This window comes from Amia ocellicauda, chromosome 7 (genome assembly GCF_036373705.1).
Source record: "Amia ocellicauda isolate fAmiCal2 chromosome 7, fAmiCal2.hap1, whole genome shotgun sequence".
Lineage (NCBI taxonomy): Eukaryota > Metazoa > Chordata > Actinopteri > Amiiformes > Amiidae > Amia > Amia ocellicauda.
The window spans coordinates 6,211,532-6,234,062 of NC_089856.1; positions in this window are offsets into that span (position 1 = coordinate 6,211,532).

Below are 22,531 nucleotides of genomic sequence, written 5' to 3' on the forward strand. Positions count from 1 at the left end.
AAAGAAGACCGCCTCTGAAGACATGGCGGTCCTCTCCAGTGGCATACTGAGGAGGACGAGATCTATCCTGGAGAAGGAGGAGCCAGAAGAACTCACCCAGGTGAACAAAAGGGCCAGGTCCCGACCTGCGTCACAGAGTTCAAAGTCCTCCACGAATGCAGCGAGGTCCCTGCTGGATCTATCGTTGCAGGGCTTACTCCAGTCTACATCCCTCAGAGCACAGTTGAAATCACCTGAAATGATAACTGGTAAGGTGCCGATCAGGAGCGGGCGTACCTGAGGGAGAAAGAGGACTCTCTCTCTCTGGCTGGTGGGGGCATAGACATTGACCAGCCTCAATACTGCCCCCTTGTATTTAAAGTTGAGGCTGGCCAACCTGCCCACCTCTATCACCCTAAATTTATTTACAGCTATAAATGGGTTCTTCAGGAGTACGGCAATCCCGTCCGCTCGGGACACATTGGACCCCGACCAGAAGGATTCGACTAGGGTCCAAGTGTCCCGGAGATCTTTGTATTCTTTTTGGAATGGGATGCCGCACTCCTGCAAACTGCAAATAATATCTGCTTTCATACCAGCCAGAGAGTTTAAAACATCGGCCCTCTTTTTCACCTCAGCAGTGCTCCTCACATTTATAGATATAATAACTAAAGCCATAATGGCGGTGAGAGCAATTACCCGCTCCGTAACAATCATGTAAAGAAACCCTCCTCTTCCCCACTTCTCTCTTCTCCCTCACCTAGCTTAGCGCTCACACCCATCATTTCAACCATTTGCCTCTGCTTGATCCTCTAGGAAGACTATGGGGGGGGGCTCGGCTCCCGCCACACGGTAAGGCTGGCGAAACTTCACTGGGCTCAGGGCCCGTGGTGCTGGAGGTTCTTCCCTGGTTCCCTTGCGGCCGAGGCAGTGGCAGAGCAGAGGCCTTGTGTGTAACAGAGGAGAGAACTGGATAGACCCCGCTAGATGTCTTTTTAACTAATGGTGGGGGAGGGGGTGGTCTCTCCCTTCCTGGCTGTCTGTTGCCACAGGCCTCCTCCCCCAGCGCCAGTGACTCTGCCATTGCGGCCCTGAGGTCTTCTTGGCAGAAGACACTGGCGCTGACTCTCTTCTTCTGAGGACCTGCGGCTCTCCCACTACTGCCAGGAGGGCATACCTGTCCCCTCCCCTGAGAGAGTCTTGGGTGTGGGGCAGGAGGGATATTACTATTAGGGGGCCGGTCCTCAACCAGGCTGCCCACTGGGGGGAGTGGAGAAGGCCCACTTCGGAGTGGGGCGTATAAAACTGAGAGGGAGAGGTCTCTGCAGCGGGGGGGGGGGGAGAGCCTGCAGAATTAATCCTCTTGCTCTTCGCACCCCCCCTACCCATGCTCCTCTTCTCTGTCCTTCGCCTCTTCCCCACCACAACTGCTGGGGCAAGTCCACCTGGCTGGGGAGCAGCTTCCACCTCCGGGGCTCTTGCAGGGAGCGGGCCTTGTGGGGAGAAGTCCGGGCCTCCGAGGAAGCCAGCTCAGAGGTTCACATATGGTCGGGCGCATAGGATTCCTGGTTTTCAGGCAGGCGGCCCCGTTTCAACTCCCTCAGGGCCGTTCGCCATTCGGCCTGGTCGGTCCCTGGGATCCGAGGCCTCTCCTGGATCCTGGCTGGTGACGTCAGCGGGGAGCAGTCCTGGTCAGGCCGGGCTCTGGGTAGATGGTCGGCCGGGCTTCTAGGTCCCTTGTTGCTCCCGGTCGGTCCCAATCTCCACTTGCCTCGGCCTCTGGACCGCTCCAAGGACCCAGGACTCTGCAGCTCTGTCAACCGGAATCTCCCCATCTCGTCTCGTCTGGCCTGGTGGAACAGCTCCCTGCAAACAGAAGAAAAAGACTGTCAAAATACAGTTCGAAGCCCCCTGCTGGACAAAGGTTTCACTCGCAATTGGAGGGAAACCCGAGTCCAAGATACAATGGCGGAGTTTACATGTGTATTTACTCTACATGTGTGTTGACCTTACTCAAGACCATGTCCTTGAGTCACAGATTAAATGCCCCTCTCCCTCTCGGGGTTTACATGGTCTTAGTTTATTGCACTCAGGACGAGCTGCTGTTTACCCAACATCATGCAAATTAAGGGCAAAGGAACACATAAATATGTAAATTAGTTCTACATACAGCTCTCCTGCTGTTTTTGCAGGAACATCACAGGTTTACATGTGCTTAGAAGAGTACTCAAGATACTTACATCACCAAATCCATGGCTGTCATGTGACAACTTGTGCAAATTAAACAGTGTGCATGAAGTTAGTGCATTAGTTGTTCAATACTATGTTTTATTGATCTTACCCAAGTGGTTTTCTTACGTCACTGACGGAGCTAGCAAGTCATGAATATTATATTATTATATTATATTATTATAATATTCAGGGTTCTAAATTAACTTTTTTGATCACCAGCCAATGTGGCTGGTAACTTTTTCAGAATTTCCACTAGCCAAATTTTTTTCCGGTGAAAATAAAGAGACATTATGAGTGCCACTGAATGCATTTGATCATTTTATTAACATTGTTGGCATGAAAAACACAACAAAATATACACAGAAAGTGCAAACATTTCATTTCAAGTTTGGGATATATCTATCATTTAAATCACATGTCTTCAGAGCTCTTCTTCTTCTTCTTCTTCTTCAGAGGTGCCATCAGAATCTGAGCCACCCTCCGTTCCTTTTGTTCTAAATTTGCGCACAAAGTAAGGGCTGCGTGTGCGCAAACTGTCAGCATGCCAGATGTAAAGGGCTTTGGTTGGATCAAAGTCTTTGATGTCAGTAACTACACCATTGTTTACTCCTGTCATTACAGATGCTCCATCTGTGGTGATTGCCACTAGCTTGTTCTTCCAATCAGTGCTGACACCACTTTCCATTATACTGCACACTGTTTCAGCTATATTTGTAGCATCTGGCTTTGAGACAGCTTTACCCCGACAAAATCAACTTTGACCTTCCCCTCACTGGCACTCCTGACGTAGACCATTTCTTCTTCCATCACTGCACTGTCAAGGGATCCATCTGACATGACCGAGATGAACTTGCCATCTGATAATCTTGCCCTCATCTTTCTTCTCTCATCCTCTGCTATGTAGTGTATGAACTCTTTTGCCTGGTAGTCATTTGTGTATGTCTCTCCTATCTTCAAGCTTTCTTCCCGTCCACCCTGAAATTAATTTTTGTGTAAATGAAGCCACTGTTAGCGGCTACAACATAGTACATTTCAGTGAGATTTTTTTTTTTTTAAACCCCCAAATGTAAAGTTTAATCTGTTTCTATGGAAGCACCCTGAATCATATTAAATGCACTGTTTCTAAAACATGTAATTAGTAACGTTAATTCACTTACTCACACATCCATGCGAAGTCGGTGAAAGGCCTGCCCTTTTTTCCGATGGCATGGGCATTTCGAAAAAGTAGCTGCATCTTCTCCAACTCAGACGTCTTCAATAAAGCGAGGCTTCTTACAGCAAGGCTCTCTTCAATACGACCTGTCTTGGCATTTTTAATCCTAAGGCTCTCCTGATGACTTCGGGAACTCTCATGGTCCTTTACTGCCTCGACTTTAAAATTATTAGTTCCCACCACGAAATTGTTCGTTTTGTTTTTTACTTTCGCGTAGATGCGGCAATCCTGACAAAACATGATGACATTTTCATGATCAAACACAAGCCATTCACGACCCGTCAGCCATTTGGCATTACATTTTCTTTTCTTCGTTTCTCTGTCCTCATCCCCTGGCTCGTTCCTCTTCTCACCCCCAGAAGTCTGTCCCAACCACTGCCGCATTTAGTTTAATCTTAACTTTTTACTTTACTTTACTAGCTAACTCCCTCCTCTTTCAGTCTATGCTCCCTGCTCTGGCTCTGTTTGCTCTTATTCTTCCTCGTGTTTTCTGGTGGACGCTCCGTTCGTTTCCATGGTTTCTCGCGCTGGTTTCACTGCAAACTGCGCGCAGCCAAGGGGCGTATGAAACGTCATCACGTAGCATTACGGCACAGTGTTCATGGGAAATGTAGGAAGTACTGCCAGGAGGATAAATGACTGAGAACAGAGACTTTTGTATCATGCATGTAATGCCTCATGCATCACCGGCCAAACTGGCTAGTAAGTTTTTATTAACACCCGCCAAAATGAATTTTAACCCGCATTTGGCGGGTTGGCGGGTGTTAATTTAGAACCCTGTCTACAACCATTTTGAGGTAAAGGAAATTAAATTGTTTCCTATTCTAGGATGTAAAGACGAAGCTGAGCTGAGCAGCTGCCTAAATGAGGGAGTTGGACAGTCTGCCTGCAGAGCATCACCGTCTGCTCAAATACCTCGTTCACTTCCTGGTCCGAGTTGTGTCTTACAGCGACACCTATAAGATGACAGTACTAATTTTGGGGACAGTGTTTAGACACTGTCTTATTCAAGTGAGCTTCTTTTGTTATAACGTATAATGTGCAAGAGCATAATTCTCTCTAAAGTGATTCTGTAGCAGCATCAGTTGATATATTTCTCACCCCCATTTTGACTACTGACTACTTTTATAGATTGTGATTTGTTTGCTGTATTAGCTGCATGTTTAGACAGTGACCAATTTTCACAGTGTAGTAAGGCTCAAGAAGGAGTTAGGGTTTTCTTTTGTTTGGCACTGTAAATAATAAACCTGAACTTATTTAACCATACTGTACATCTCCCTGTAACTGTATCAATTTCCTGTATTATATTATTTCAAGAGCCCAGCATTGTGGTAATCCCCCACGGTGTGACAGCACACATTAGGAATATAGGGTAAATTGCAACGACCTGAAAGCAGCGTACTAAGTGGAGATGATCCTGTGGTTAGTACGCAGCTCCGTATTTAACTAGTATGCAACAAACTTGGCAGCTGAAGTTAGTCCACAGCTGTGGACTAAAAAAAGTCTCTATCTCAAACCCAAATCACTGCTGCTGCCCTCTAGAGGAGACTAAGTACAGGATGACAAACCTAGTCCAACTCCTGCTACAGACTAACTATGGATAGTACAGTACTAAGTCGAACAAAATGTGAAGAATCTTAATGTAGTGACAACTTTTGTAACTGAACTATTCATAACTCATAAGTCTTTTTTTTTAAATACATTTACGTTATTGACTGACAACATATTCGTAATTTATGAATAGCGGCAAATACTCTGGTGTACATGGATAACATTGACACCACAACAAACAAAAAAAGTATAATAACCAGTGTACAAATTGTTGGATGAAAGGTTTTATTGAATAATATGAAATAACTGAGAATATATTGAAAACTACAGAAATTATTACCCAGCTGGAATTGTAAAGCAATATTATATGAATAATTTTAAGTTCATTGTTTCCCCTACCATTGCCTTGGTGTGGCGAGGGAAATGAAAAAAAAAAAAAACGACTATCAAAATGTAGGTCTATATGATTAAATAAGAGAAAATGTATTATTTGTGATGATAATATTAGTAATGGTAATAATAGCTAGTAATAATAACTGTGTTGTTGTTATTATAACTATTCCTTTAATTGTTACAATATTGGTGCATGGTACCGCCAAGCGCACTCCAACAACATGCTGAAGAAAGGAGCTGGTAGCGAGCCGAAGCAATAAAAAATATCTGCATTTTTCACACAAACGTCAAGAAAAGCAGCTATTGGAGAAACAGCATTTCTAGACAATGTGAAATGGGGTGGCCAGAGGTGTCCAGCAGATATTATAGGGGTGTCACAGTGTTTCTCTGCGTCCTTCTATGGCACTAGGAAGTATCCCGAATAGAACCCTGTTCGGGAGTCCTCTGTGGCCACTAGTCGTATCGCTCGTTTCTCACACATCACAGAGACAGTAGTGGTCAGCACCCTCTGGGGGGGAGGGGGCACAGTGGAATTGGAGGGCGTATCCCTGGGTCATCTTCTTTCGCATCCAGGAATCCTGAGTGCAGGCTTGCCATTGGTCGAGTCCGGTTGGTCTGTCAGAGGGTGGTGGGGTTGGCGATGGCAGCCACACTCCTGCGGCTTCGCAGAGGGCTTACGGGGATCACTTTTGCCCCTAGGTCTCCAGCCGGAGAGCCTGTTCTTTCCCCTCTGCTGCACCTGGCCCCTGCGTCTGGAGCTGCCCTGCCTTGCGTTGAGTAGCACAGACTTCTCGGCATCCTGAAACTTAGGTTGTATCAACCAAAGATGTCACCTCACCACAACCATTGCCACCAGAGACCTGCCCATTGCCTTCCCTCCTTCGCTGAGGAGGTCTGTCATATAGGCAGCTGTCAGTTCCATTTCCTCTGTGTCCGCTACTGAGGGCCAGGTGTCCCATGTAGAGCATGAGAATCGAGCGTTGCCACCTTGACTGCCAGTGTCTCCGCTGTGTAAACTTTTTTCAGCATTAGGTCCATGGTGCAGCACTGCTTGTTGGGGCTCAGGGGCTCCTTCCCCAGCAGTGTGTTGGCCTGGACCAGGCGTGAGTCAGAGTCCCCAATGGGAGGGAAGGGTCCCAGGCCCATCTGTTCTGCCCCCTCTGTGGCGCACATCAGCTCTTCCTGACATGATGTCACAGGTGCAGATGCTGACTTCATCCAGGAGGACTGCACCACCTCCCCAAAGTCCTGGAAAAACTGGAGTGTTTCCGCGGACTTCACAGGCTTCATTCTAGAGATATCTTTAATTAATTTAAAGATATCTGCAAATAATTCCAGATATATCTGCAAATCATTTAGATATATCTGCAAATGACTTCCTGTTTATTTAGAGAGATCTCTAAATCAAGGGTTCCTAATGTCTGGTGATGGAGGGCCAAATTCCGGAGGTTGCATGGGATGGGGGGCTGCAGTAGAAAATGAACCACTGGTGAAAACAAAATATGTCCCAAATCATACCTTTTTATGAACTTTAATTGTTGTTTTATTATTTTCACCAAAATTACATGTGCAATTTGTAACAGAAAATGTTCAAAAACTGTAAAAATATAGTAAAAGTTCAGAAACGGATGGTTAAAGGTTGGCTTTGGGGGCTGCACCAAACATCCTTGAGGGCCGCACTTTGAGAACCCCTGCACTAGATATTTTTAAAGATATCTGCAAATGACTTCCTGTATGTAGCCCAGGATTATCACTCCCTGTTTACTTTGCCATGCATTTGTATGCAACTGAATGAAGAAACATGAATTGATAATCTCAGTCAACATACAGGAAGTTCTCTTCGTTGTCATCTGGGGTGATTAGTCAGAATTTTGTCTAAATGGCCTTAATTGAATGAAAAACTGTTTGGTCATCAATTTCATCAACAAAATTATCACTTCTATGGTTGATCACCTTGTAGTCTACTGACACGGTTATCTGGACAGGGCAAGGGGGGCCCAAGCACAGACTCAATCATGTTAGTGAAACCAGGCAAACAGTCCAAAGGGGTATATCCAGAAGGCAGTTTGTAAACAATCCAGTGGTCAATCAAGGGAAGAAACAGACAAAACCAGGAAATCCAGAAAAGTAGTCAAAGAAACAGGATGAGGATGATGCTCAGCAATGACTATCAAGGATAAGACAAAACTTTGCGATAAGTTGGGGAAACTGAGGGACATATACACAGGGGCATTGGGAAGCAGGTAACAGAGGTAAAGTGTGAAAACCAATGGGAGTAGAGAGTGATGGAAGAAGTGTATATGGTGACTTGGAATGTTAATTTGGTGATTGTGGAATGTCAGAAGCTGAGTTTATTCTGGGGGTGATGACCTCTGGTGGTGAGCTGGGGAATAGGAGAGAGGAGATGTGATATCTACACAGAAAACACAGGTGTTCTTAATTTTAAATTGTTGCCAATTCTATACAGTGTGCTACCTTCATAGACAAGAAGGGATAAAGTAATCTTGTTAACCAATGTATACATTAAAAGCATCACTCACTTTAGCATTGAGATAGCATTCCAAAAATATGAATACCACTATTGTGATCATTGGTCTTCTGTCACCAATCTAGGCTCTGTGAATTCTGGACAAGTTCTAAGTTTGGACTTCATCCAAGCAAACAAAAGCAGTGACAAAGAATCATTTGAGACTGCAACATTCAATACCACATTTCTACCACAATATTTACATAATATTTACATTTTCCTTGTTTGCTGCTTAATATACCTGGTTGCAATTTGCATACTCTCACAGGAGTTAGGTTAAAATTCAAAAATTGTTACTGCCATTGTCTAAATATTCTCATGCATATACAGAACGTTTATTCTGTTGATGGCTGAAGCAACTTTGTTGGTATCTCCAAGGTGACATTTTACAATGAAGAGAGAACAAGTTCTGCTGCGTAAGTCCATATTCAAGATTATCTTATATTTTTCATGCTTTTCATTCTGCTCTCACTAAATGATTGGGAGATGTATAGCTTGGCAAATATCTAACAGTCCACTCCAAATAAATTCCAGAGACCAGGTATACATTAATGTCATTTACTGGCAGCTGCTTGGAATACAAAGTTGAATACTGGAGTTCTAAACTGTAAAACTGTTGATAACTGTAAAAATGTATTAAAGTTATACAGGCATTTACAAACATAATGTTCACAATACATTTATCAGAGAATGATTAAAATGTACATTTAATTTGATTAAGAAATAAATAACTATTTTTATAGACAATTATATTTAATGTTTTTAATTTGAAGTAATGCCACCTAAAAGTAATGTATGCTTATGTATTTTTAGTTCATGTACTTGTAATTTGACTGTTCATGACATATGTTAGCATTGTCATTCAAATTGGCAGTCATAGTATTACATGTTCATTTTGAGACACTGCAGACATTGCAGATTTCTGTGGGGACTATTCCATATTTAAAGATATCTTAAATACATTTACAGATATATTTAAATACTTAAATATATATTGACATGGAATTGAATATACCTCTAAATGATAAGCTTGCAATAATTGTTTTAAATGTGTCTTCCATCAATCACTTGTTTAATGTTCTGTCTTAGTTGCAGGTTGGCTGTTTACATTGGTAAATGGTATATCTGAAATACATACATTGATTGATACAGGCTTTGGTAAGTATATACCCCTTTAAACATGATTAATTTATTTGACAATGTATTTGATTGTAATAATCAAACTTAAATAGTTTGAAACCAAACAGCCGTCATACTCACTATCACTATTCTTCAGTTTATGGTCATGTACCTTTCTTTTCCAGTAGAGATAAACAGGCAAAAATATTATTTGTATTCATTTTTCCTACCTGGAAAGTAATATTTTCAAATCTTAAATATGTAAAGCCTCAAACTTTTCCTTACCTTTTCCATACAAATTTAATCTTGCTACATACATCTGGAGGTATATAATGTAGCAGACTCAGTATAGTGTATAATATAGTATCAGTGTCCCCCCCCCCACCACACACACACACACAATCCGTGAAAATAAATTGTACATTTTAACAGTTAAATGCCTCAATCTGGTGAACTTTGAGAGTTGTATTTTGTGTTTTGCTATACCCTGTGGATCACCTTGGATAAAGACATCTGCTAAATCTTTGCAATAATAATAATAATAATAATAATAATAATAATAATAATAATAATAATAATAATAGAAAATAAAATACTAACCAAAAAGTTTGATGAAAACTACTAAAATATTAAAATAGAAAAAACTGGTGAAGAAATAATTGGGTCAAAACAATAAAATAATAATTTACACTATTTATGAAGTATATGTTCCTGCTTAAATGTTTCAACTGAAGCAGCTCCTGCCCAGCTCTTTATCAACACTGTAAAGACAATATGTTTTCTGAGATTTTCTTTTAAGACTTTAAGTCCTTCAACAAACCCAACATTAATTTCAAAGACTTCTTTATGGTTTGAACTGTCAGTCAAATCCTCTTTAAACAGCTTTGATGCAGATTTCACAATTTTCATTACATCAGCTTTGATCTATCTGTAGTGTGGGGGTTACAGTTAGATTATTTGTATTAGTATTCAGAATGTTTAGATCCGATTCCTCTCCCTGCTGGTCTGCTGTATTGCATTCATTTATCACGCACTTTTCATCACGAGCTCCTCATTACCAGTGACAATGCATAACCCACAAATCAAGGACAATAAATCACCGACACAAAATTGTGATCAACACGTTTTTGGTTAGAAATTACTACTTATAGTCACCAATTAAGGCCACAAAATATCATAAGCTGTGCTAAAAACACATAGCGCTATAATAAATAGCAGATACAGTACATAGTCACTTACACATAAATAAAACCCCAACAGAGCAATCAATAAATCATAAATAAAAGATACAGTATGTATTCAATTCAGTAGCTACATAAATAAAACCTGTTCACTTACTGTCTTGTTGATTGAGATCGAATACTTCTTAATATCATACGATTCCAAAAGAGCCTTTTATTAAAACCTACATGCACCCGCGTCAGTTAGTCTCTTTTTCAACTTAATCTCACCCCTTTTTATCCATAACTCCAGTTTGTAAACAGATTTCGTACAGAAAACTACCATACCCAGAATGCATTTGCACAGAATATGACTTTTTAGCCAATGAATGCTCAGACTACGGAACGCCGGTAGTGACATGCAAATACTCATTAGCGATATGGTGATGCTAATGATGCCAATCTTGTCAAAATTCCAATGCTACATTGTAGAACAGCACTATAATACTGTGCATGTGAAGGTAACGCACAAGGAATATTCCACCAAGTCTTCTTATGTATTTATTTATTTATTATTCTTATTTATTTATTAACTTTAAGGTACAAAATAAGATGATGGAATGTTGTAAAAAAATTACAAACACAAACAAAACAGTTTTAAATTAGATGTATAAAGATTATTATTATTATTATTATTATTATTATTATTATTATTATTATTTCTTGGCAGGCGCCCTTATCCAGGGCGACTTAGAACATAAGTTCGAAAATACAGTGAAGTACAAGGCATCAATCATTACAAATTCAATTTAGCTAAAACAGCAATTCAGAATAATACATTTTACAAATTACAATTTACAATTTACACAAGTACAATAAGTGACTTCCTACATCCTGGATGGTGAAAGCTAAGTGCTGTCAAGATGTAGAGTCACAGACGGAGTATCATTATGATGTCAACTGCAGAATACCTTTATTGAATATTACAATTGACATTTAATAGTCGGTGTAATCTTTATGTTTTCAAATAAAAACTGTTTTGTGAAGATGAGTTGTTATTTTTTACATGATTACATTCTACATTATTTATCTTAAAGTTTGTAGAATATATCTAGGGTGACCATATTTTCAAAAGTAAGCACCATGACATATTGAAAGCATATTTATGAAACAAATTACAAAAGTAATAATAATAATAATAATTAAAAAGTCTTAATTTACAGATGGTGCCATCTAGTTGAGCCTGACGTCTCCCTGTATCATGATCCAGATTAACATTGACAATTAAGTGTCCCATATATTTTCCATTATGATTTCTCTGAAGTAAACTAGTAGTTCCAAGTGCTTCCGTTTGTGTTGCTCAGAGCTGTCCTGTGTACATATAGCCTTGTGTTACCCTATCGGCATTAAATATACAGTAGCAGCCTATGTAGCTAACTGGTTGTAACTTGATATAACTGATTCTTACGAACAACTAGTACATTTATATAGTATTATGAATACACCTACAAGACTCTAATATCAGTAACTAACTGTTATCTTTCGAGTTAGAAGCACTGGGGGTTTTCAGTGTGCATCGCTGGAACGCATTGAAGACTTTTGTCTATCAAAGATGCCATTGGCCCTTGTGCCCGTCACTCAAACAGGACCCTTCCGCTTCCTGTTTGTATAAAAGGTGACGTCTGCACAAAGACTTCCTCTTTTTACCCTTCGCTTTGGTTCATCAAGACCTGTAAGAGAGCCTTCTGTGTTTATCCAAACCAGAAATCTGCATTTTTCGGTTGGCTGGCAGTATATACTGTGCTTTCCTTCCACCAATTTGCTACAATTGTGTATGTTGTGCTATTGTAATTTTATTTAAAGTAGCCACGCTGTTTTGTCCTGTCTGCGCCGTGGAAGTCCGTGGATGCCTCGGTTCATCTCGGCTATCACATGACTACTGGTCGTTTAATATTATTATTATTATTATTATTATTATTATTATTATTATTATTATTATTATTATTATTCAGGCTAGTTCGCTGTGTTGGTTTTTGTCGGTCTGTCATAAGAGACCTTGCCCGTGAGAGGGGCTCCTCTGCCGGCTTGCGCCCGCACTACAGCCTGTGGCTGCGGCTGTAGGAGGTCTCACTCTTCCAGTTTACTGGATTGAGCTCTGCTGCACTCACTCATCCGTGTAGTGGTTCTGGTGTGTTAAGCCCCACTTCGGCTGGTGGTTTCTCTACCATGAGCCCTCCGGATTCTGAACAGCGCGGCGCCCAGTGTTCCCAGTACCCCCCCGGCACACGTGGTGCAACTAGGATTGTACGGCCCGTGCAGCTCTTGCAGTGTGCAGTGCTTTGTTCGGCACACTTCGGCGGTGCTTGGTGTTACACCTCGGGACCTCCCGTGTTGTTGCCACAAAAGAAAAGGCACAACTTGGGAGAAGTGTTCCCTGTTTTTTTAACCCAGCGCCCCAGTGCAGTAGCGTGTGGTCAGCGTGTAGTACCTCTTCCCAATGTGTTGTGTTGCATTGCCAGTGGAGACGCGCTTACAGCAGCAAGTCCCGCTAGGTGCTCCACTGTTGCGAGAGCACCTCGGCTACTGGTGTGCCTTCGTTGTCCGCACTGACCGGAGAAGTCGCTGCGCACGCACGTTGCAGTGCACGAGCATGGTACTGACGGTATGGACGGTACCCCGTTCCTCCTCCTTCCGCTGTGCCATGTGTGGCCACTGCACGCTACCGGTTTGGAGTGGTGACGTGATCTGCCCCCTCTGTCCGGGACCGGACCAGGGGAGCGGAGCAACTGATCTGATCTGATCTGAAGGCGGATCTGAGGGAGGATGTTTCCCCCCTCCTCCCCCCATAGGTTAGGATCTCATCCCTGCTGTGGCAGTCGTCCAGCAGGCTGTGGAGTCCCACCAACTTCCCTGGCCAGTGGACCCTCCACCCTCCAAGTTTGAGAGAGAGGTCGCAGCGGCCCACACAGGCCCTCCCGCTACTGCCTGACCTCCTAGCAGAGCTGCAATCCTCCTGGGACCACCCGGCGATGGCCCCTGCCCAAGCACGGTCAGGCGAGGTCTATGCCAAGACCCAGGGTGCGCAGGAAGCAGGGCTGGTGGATTTCCCCAGGGTGAATTAGACCATCTTGGCATTGGTGTCTTTGCCTCCAATTGGCACCTCCACACCCAGGCCTACCTGCGCTACTTCTCTTCCCACGTTGGGCCTTGATGTAGTGCTGGACGTGCTTTTCAAGGCCCTGTTTGAGCCCTTGCAGTCAGATGACCTAAGATTAGGTCACGTCAGCAAAACGCGTGATCAAGTTACATGCCCTGTTCACCCTGCGTGTGTCCATCTTGTGGGAGATGGTTCCAGGGTTACGCTTCAGCCTAATCCTGCTTTCCTTCCAAAAGTGTCGTCTCCTTTCCATATCAACAGGCCTATTAAGTTGAGGGCTTTTCATCCTCCTCCCTTCTCTTTAGAGGAGGAGAGTAGGCTACACCTGTTGTGCCTGGTGTGGGCTCTCAGGTGCTATTTGGAGCGCACCTAGGACATTCGGCGCTCGGACCAATTGTCTATGTCCTACAGAGCACGGACACAGGGCCAGGTGCTTTCAAAGCAGAGCCTCTCGCACTGGATTGTGGACACCATTACCATAGCTTACGAGTCAACTGGAGCCCCAGTGCCTGAACACCTGGTGGCCCACTCGACTCGAGGTGTAGCCACGTCGTGGGCCCGTTTTCAAGGCGCCCCATTGGCAGACATCTGTGCGGCTGTGAGTTGGGTCTCGCTGCACACCTTTGTTCAGTTCTACAGGCTGGACATTCCTTCTATTGGGAATCCATTGTTAGCTTCAGTTGAGCCTCATTAGTCTATCAGGCACTGGCTCCTGGCTTCTCTTGTGACCTGCTGTGTATATAGTTCAATTATTGACATCAGTAGAGGATCTGTTGCCACTAGCTGCTGGCCGGCAGTGTGTAACTTCCTCCTGTGTCCTGTGTGTGGTGCATGAGTTGGCTCCTGCACCCCGCAGTGTATATAGTTCTTTTGAATAGACAGTTGTGCTTGTCCGCTCCTTATTAAGTTGAGCGTGGACAACTGCTCCTGTTGTTAGCGAGGGCACACGTGCCTCACTATGTATATAGTTCCTTTGCCAGCAGTCTGTGGCTCCACCCTAGCTATGCTAGATGTGCTGGAGGCCACTGCTGCTGTGTCCAGAGGAAGGCACTTGAGTTGTTTTTTTTTGGTCCGCTGTGTATATATTAATTTATTAATAATTGAACTATCCAGCAGTGGCTATCTAGTCTGGTTAGCCCGCTGTATGTTGAGCATAGGGTAAGAGACTGCACCCTGTGCTTATATGGTGTGGTCTTGGTATTGGCCCCTAGTAGAGAAGGAGGCCGCTATTACTAGGATTCACGGTAGGCACAAGGTTCTTGTTGCCCGTGGATACACCATTGCTTATTTCTTCCCAGTTCAGCGTGACTGCGGTCTTCGCATCTGGGCTACCCAGATGTGGTCCCAAGGGGCCCCTGTGGTTCTATCATAGAGTTGGTACGGTTCCTAGTAGGTATGCCTCGGGGCAGGTTCTCTTACCAGCTTCCTGCCTCCTCCCTTCCGACGGTTTGGTTATACTGTAACCCCTCCTCCTCCGTGGTTATCTGAGAAAAAAAGCACTGCCCAAGAGTTGCAAGGTTGCACGGGAGTTCTAGCTCCCGGCAAAAAGAGGAAGTCTTTGTGCAGACATCACCTTTTATACAAACATGAAGAGGAAGGGTCCTGTTTGAGTGACGGTCACAAGGGCCAATGGCAGCTTTGATATGGCAGCCCTCCCCCTTGGGCAGTGGTATTTCGAAAGCATTACAGAAATTATACAAACAATACAGAATATATATATATATATATATACACTCACCTAAAGGATTATTAGGAACACCATACTAATACTGTGTTTGACCCCCTTTCGCCTTCAGAACTGCCTTAATTCTACGTGGCATTGATTCAACAAGGTGCTGAAAGCATTCTTTAGAAATGTTGGCCCATATTGATAGGATAGCATCTTGCAGTTGATGGAGATTTGTGGGATGCACATCCAGGGCACGAAGCTCCCGTTCCACCACATCCCAAAGATGCTCTATTGGGTTGAGATCTGGTGACTGTGGGGGCCAGTTTAGTACAGTGAACTCATTGTCATGTTCAAGAAACCAATTTGAAATGATTCGACCTTTGTGACATGGTGCATTATCCTGCTGGAAGTAGCCATCAGAGGATGGGTACATGGTGGTCATAAAGGGATGGACATGGTCAGAAACAATGCTCAGGTAGGCCGTGGCATTTAAACGATGCCCAATTGGCACTAAGGGGCCTAAAGTGTGCCAAGAAAACATCCCCCACACCATTACACCACCACCAGCAGCCTGCACAGTGGTAACAAGGCATGATGGATCCATGTTCTCATTCTGTTTACGCCAAATTCTGACTCTACCATCTGAATGTCTCAACAGAAATCGAGACTCATCAGACCAGGCAACATTTTTCCAGTCTTCAACTGTCCAATTTTGGTGAGCTTGTGCAAATTGTAGCCTCTTTTTCCTATTTGTAGTGGAGATGAGTGGTACCCGGTGGGGTCTTCTGCTGTTGTAGCCCATCCGCCTCAAGGTTTTACGTGTTGTGGCTTCACAAATGCTTTGCTGCACACCTCGGTTGTAACGAGTGGTTATTTCAGTCAAAGTTGCTCTTCTATCAGCTTGAATCAGTCGGCCCATTCTCCTCTGACCTCTAGCATCAACAAGGCATTTTCGCCCACAGGACTGCCGCATACTGGATGTTTTTCCCTTTTCACACCATTCTTTGTAAACCCTAGAAATGGTTGTGCGTGAAAATCCCAGTAACTGAGCAGATTGTGAAATACTCAGACCGGCCCGTCTGGCACCAACAACCATGCCACGCTCAAAATTGCTTAAATAACCTTTCTTTCCCATTCAGACATTCAGTTTGGAGTTCAGGAGATTGTCTTGACCAGGACCACACCCCTAAATGCATTGAAGCAACTGCCATGTGATTGGTTGGTTAGATAATTGCATTAATGAGAAATTTGAACAGGTGTTCCTAATAATCCTTTAGGTGAGTGTATATATATATATATATATATATATATATATATATATATTCCTCACATAACCTTTCCATCCCCCCCTTCCCTTGAGGATTTAACAATTAAAAAAAAACATGCCATGACTATTATAAGAGTTTTAAGTGAATCTAAATGGAAAGCTAAAAACTGTGAGATTTAAAAGATTGAGAGAATTGTCAGGACACTGGGACATTTCATTAAAATCTATAGGGTTTCTAGCACTTGAGAAAGTCAAATGAGCTATTAACGTTTCAAGAGACGTGGCAAAATGTTCAGTTTGTGAGCCCTGCACATGTGCAGTATTTACAATAAGTATATCACTCAAGCATTCACACGCATTCCGTACAGACTTCCTTGTCGTATCCCATGTAAATAAGCTGGCAGAGTGATGCGTTCTGGGTATGGTAGTTTTCTGTAGGAAGTAGCATACGTGCTGTGTTCAGTGTAAAGGTTACAGTTGACGCTTGAGCTGACCCGCTTTTGAGATAATTTTGTATAAAAAAAACAACAACTTAAAAACAAACTTTTTTTTTTAATTCTTTTTTTTTGTCTTCATGCTGAGACTGCGGCGAACTGCTAGGAACCACTGAGTATATAATTCACAGTATATAGGCTAGTTCTTAATAATAGGTCTAATACACAAAATGAAAACACTTGCAACATTTAATATGATTAGACTATTGTCATCTCCACTTAAACATTACTTTTATTGACTGAATTGTCACTACTATTTTTAGTCATGTTGTTAATGTAGAAAATAATAATAAAATAATAATAATAAAAAAATAATAATAAAAAAAAAAATAATAAAAAAAAAAAAAATAATAATAATAATAATAATAATAATAATAATAATTGTATATAGATGGAATTCACAGGCCTTAAACAAATAAAAACTTTGTAATAAACTAAAATAATAAAAGTGGGCTGACAATGAACCATAATATTGTACTCATTTGTGATTTGAGAATCGAAAAATAGACAAGGGTTGATTTGTCCAGTGTCACATCAGGGGATGTCATAAGTGGAGGACCCAGGTGCGGGCTACTGCAGAACTGGGATGGGGTTTAATGACAACAGGTCAGGGTAATGGAAGAGGGATAAAAAGCAGGCTATCAGGGTAGAAGGGAAATCCAAAAGTCGTCGTCAAAAGACAGGCAAAGGTCAGTCAATCAGCAAACTGGGTTCAAGGGACAATCCAGGACAAGGTCAGAAACACAGAGTTTGTGCGCACACGCACACGCACACGCACACGCACAAATGAAGGGCTCAGAATTGTTTCTATACTGAAAGCAAGACTGCGAAGACTGAAAAGAACAGAGGGATATATATATATATATATAGAGAAGGCTGAGGGAGCAGATAGCAGAGCTGTGGTGTGCTGGACCAATAGGAGGGAAGAATGTCAAATAAACTGAATACACATGTGGCAATGGAATGTGATGCCAGAGACAGGATTAGTACTCTGGTGACGATGACCTCTGCAGGTGCATTTTTGCATGAATCAGGAATATATATATATATATATTCCTGATTCATGCAAAAATGCACCTGCAGAGGTCATATATATATATATATATATATATACACTCACCTAAAGGATTATTAGGAACACCTGTTCAATGCTACAATTTGCACAAGCTCACCAAAATTGGACCTTTGAATACTGGAAAAATGTTGCCTGGTCTGATGAGTCTCGATTTCTGTTGAGACATTCAGATGGTAGAGTCAGAATTTGGCGTAAAAAGAATGAGAACATGGATCCATCATGCCTTGTTACCACTGTGCAGGCTGCTGGTGGTGGTGTAATGGTGTGGGGGATGTTTTCTTGGCACACTTTAGGCCCCTTAGTGCCAATTGGGCATCGTTTAAATGCCACGGCCTACCCGAGCATTGTTTCTGACCATGTCCATCCCTCATCAGACCAGGCAACATTTTTCCAGTCTTCAACTGTCCAATTTTGGTGAGCTTGTGCAAATTGTAGCCTCTTTTTCCTATTTGTAGTGGAGATGAGTGGTACCCAGTGGGGTCTTCTGCTGTTGTAGCCCATCCGCCTCAAGGTTTTACGTGTTGTGGCTTCACAAATGCTTTGCTGCATACCTCGGTTGTAACGAGTGCTTATTTCAGTCAAAGTTGCTCTTCTATCAGCTTGAATCAGTCGGCCCATTCTCCTCTGACCTCTAGCATCAACAAGGCATTTTCGCCCACAGGACTGCCGCATACTGGATGTTTTTCCCTTTTCACACCATTCTTTGTAAACCCTAGAAATGGTTGTGCGTGAAAATCCCAGTAACTGAGCAGATTGTGAAATACTCAGACCGGCCCGTCTGGCACCAACAACCATGCCACGCTCAAAATTGCTTAAATCACCTTTCTTTCCCATTCAGACATTCAGTTTGGAGTTCAGGAGATTGTCTTGACCAGGACCACACCCCTAAATGCATTGAAACAACTGCCATGTGATTGGTTGATTAGAAAATTGCATTAATGAGAAATTGAACAGGTGTTCCTAATAATCCTTTAGGTGAGTGTATATATATATAGATAGATAGATAGATAAATTAATAAGCCTTTTGTCTGATGTGTTGCAATTATAACATTTTGTGTTTTTCACTTAATAGCACTAACTGATATTACTGTAACTGTAAAGTTTTGTTTACTTGCTTTCAGACAGTGGATGGCAGAATGGATCATTTACTGTGTATAGTAAGGTCTTTTCTTTTTCCAATTAAATATATACAGTGAGGGGATTTTGTACGTCTGCTCACTGACAAAGAAATGATCAGTCTGTAATTTTAATGGTAGGTGTATTTTAACAGTGAGAGACAGAATAACAACAAAAAAATCAAGAAAAACGCATTTCAAAAAAGTTATAAATTGATTTGTATGTTAATGAGTGAAATAAGTATTTGACCCCTTCGACTTAGTACTTGGTGGCAAAACCTTTGCTGGCAATCAAAGAGGTCAGACGTTTCTTGTAGTTGGCCACCAGGTTTGCACACATCTCAGGAGGGATTTTGTCCCACTCCTCTTTGCAGATCCTCTCCAAGTCATTAAGGTTTCAAGGCTGACGTTTGGCAACTCGAACCTTCAGCTCCCTCCACAGATTTTCTATGGGATTAAGGTCTGGAGACTGGCTAGGCCACTCCAGGACCTTAATGTGCTTCTTCTTGAGCCACTCCTTTGTTGCCTTGGCTGTGTGTTTTGGGTCATTGTCATGCTGGAATACCCATCCACGAACCATTTTCAATGCCCTGGTTGAGGGAAGGAGGTTCACACCCAAGATTTGACAATACATGGCCCCGTCCATCGTCCCTTTGATGCGGTGCAGTTGTCCTGTCCCCTTAGCAGAAAAACACCCCCAAAGCATAATGTGCTTTGCGGGCGCTGCAGGATTTCAGTCCTTTTTGGCGTAGTGTGTTACCAATTGTTTTCTTGGTGACTATGGTCCCAGCTGCCTTGAGATCATTAACAAGATCCTCCCGTGTAGTTATGGGCTGATTCCTCACCGTTCTCATGATCATTGAAACTCCACGAGGTGAGATCTTGCATGGAGCCCCAGACCGAGGGAGACTGACAGTTATTTTGTGTTTCTTCCATTTGCGAATAATCGCACCAACTGTTGTCACCTTCTCACCAAGCTGCTTGGCGATGGTCTTGTAGCCCATTCCAGCCTTGTGTAGGTCTACAATCTTGTCCCTGACATCCTTGGAGAGCTCTTTGGTCTTGGCCATGGTGGAGAGTTTGGAATCTGATTGATTGATTGCTTCTGTGGACAGGTGTCTTTTATACAGGTAATGAGCTGAGATTAGGAGCACTCCCTTTAAGAGAGTGCTCCTAATCTCAGCTCGTTACCTGTATAAAAGACACCTGGGAGCCAGAAATCTTGCTGATTGATAGGGGATCAAATACTTATTTCCCTCATTAACATGCAAATCAATTTATAACTTTTTGAAATGTGTTTTTCTGGATTTTGTTGTTGTTATTCTGTCTCTCACTGTTAAAATACACCTACCATTAAAATTATAGACTGATAATTTCTTTGTCAGTGGGCAAACATACAAAATCAGCAGGGGATCAAATACTTTTTTCCCTCACTGTAAGTTTTAACACTTTATCAAATAAATATCCACAGATAGAAAAATACATTAACAGCTTGGGTAGTTAATTTATAAAATTTAATGGAAATATGAATTTCTGTAATTTCATTGTTTGCAGGTTTCAGTGTCTTTTTTAAGGGAATAGTTTTACATAATTATGATGTTTCAGCTTCTAACCAAATTATTCATTTTAAACTCAAACTTAAATGTTGTTGGGGACTTTTCATCTGTAACCACACACAACACAGATTGATCTCATATGACTGATGGACACTCTAGGATATAGTGTCCCTTCAGCACATCTGGTGAGGTGTCTGAGGCTCAGTTCACAGTCTTCTGCATCTGTATCACTGCAGGGTGACTGTCATGTATGCATAAGGAGCTTTTTTTTAAATTAAGCTTTTAATAAAGATTCCTAGCATTTTATACTGCATTTTCCATGTCTCCCCTAAAGCACCCATTGTGTGCCAGAAGCTCATTACAATACCCCCACCCCCACTTCAGAAAACCTAATACTTTTGCTTAACTGGTAATGATAATTGCATCAGTATTCATCATTGTTGTACACTGCAATTGCATGAAGTAAGATATCTAACTCAAAGCTAGTAGATTTACAAATAATCAGGTGAAGTGTGCGTAATGAATGCAACGGAGAACGGCTTCTGCTACATCTAATGCTTCTCTTTTTCAAGGCAATGTGAGTCTAGATATCATCAGCCCCTCCACTATTTTAAACACATCTATTCAGTGGCAGACAGTGTGTAAGTGGCAGTCTAACTGGATGCTAGAAGGCTGCAGTGTTCCTGATGCCCAACTGAATTTCACAAAGACATCTGGAACAAAATGGGTGGACATTGTGTTGTGTACAGATATCACATCACAATCCTGGGACACTGTCAGGGAACAATGGGGATCAGGAACTGACCCATATAAAACATCTGATTTTACCATGTGTTCAGGTAAGGTACTCTTCGTTACATATATATGTAAATGGTGCATTACAGGGTGTTAAGAGGGAAGTTTTGGAATCAGAAAGTCTGAAAGAAAAAACAAAACAAATGGTTAAGGACCAATAAATATGAATGGAAATCTTCAACAGTAATGTCTCAGCATTGGAATATGTGCACTTGTGGGTAACTGTACAGGACAAGATGACCAGTCTTCATATTCAGTCAGCTTAAACATTTAAATTGCTGTACATCACACTCACAGATAGATACTTAAAATGCACCTTTCATTAATAAGCCCTTTTAACCCGGATATCTATAATTAAATGACAGAGGGGAACTAAAAGTGCTCAATTAGTGGTTGATACCCCTGCCCTTCTCCTCCTTCTTCTGCGTCTTCTTCTTCAGCCTCCCCATTTGTTAGAACTAAACTATGTGTGGAAGAAAGGAGTGGAGTCAATATAAGTTTTCACCAGTTGATTCTTATACTTTCAAACCTTGGTCCATTTTAACACAATTTTCATAATTTTAATCAGTAAAGTGGAAAATTAAATCATGATATTACAATAAACCAAAAGTTAGTGTAATAATTGCAGAAAACAAAACAATAGGTTGCGAATGCAACCCCAGTTATCTGAAAAAGGAAGCACTGCCCAAGGTGGAGGGGTTTCTGCGCACTTCCATAGGAACCCGATCGAAACGTCACTCTATCAAAGCTGCCATTGGCCCCTGCACTCGTCACTCAGAACAGGTGTCTTTCCCCTTCCTGTTCTATAAAACATGATGTCAGCACAGGTTCATCCTCTTTTGCTGGGAGCAGGACTGCCACGTGACCTTGCAACCCTTGGGCAGTGCTTCCTTTTTCAGATAACCGGGGTTGCATTCGCAACCTATCATTATCTTATTAGCACTGCCCAAGGGGGAGGGATTAATGTATAACAAAACTGTTGCAAGGGAGGAGGCAGCAAGCTGATAAGGGAGCCTGCCCCAAGGTGTACCGTTAGGAGGCCTTGGCAACACAACTCCAGACAGTAACCTCAGTGGCACCGTAGGGCCGCACCAGAGCTGTCCAGGATCTAGGACCGTAGTCACGCTCTTACTGGGAACTATCTAGATTGTAGAATCTACAAAGCGGGGCTACAAAGATACCTCTACTGTGCTGACAAATTAACTATGTAGACAGCAGAACACGAGAGC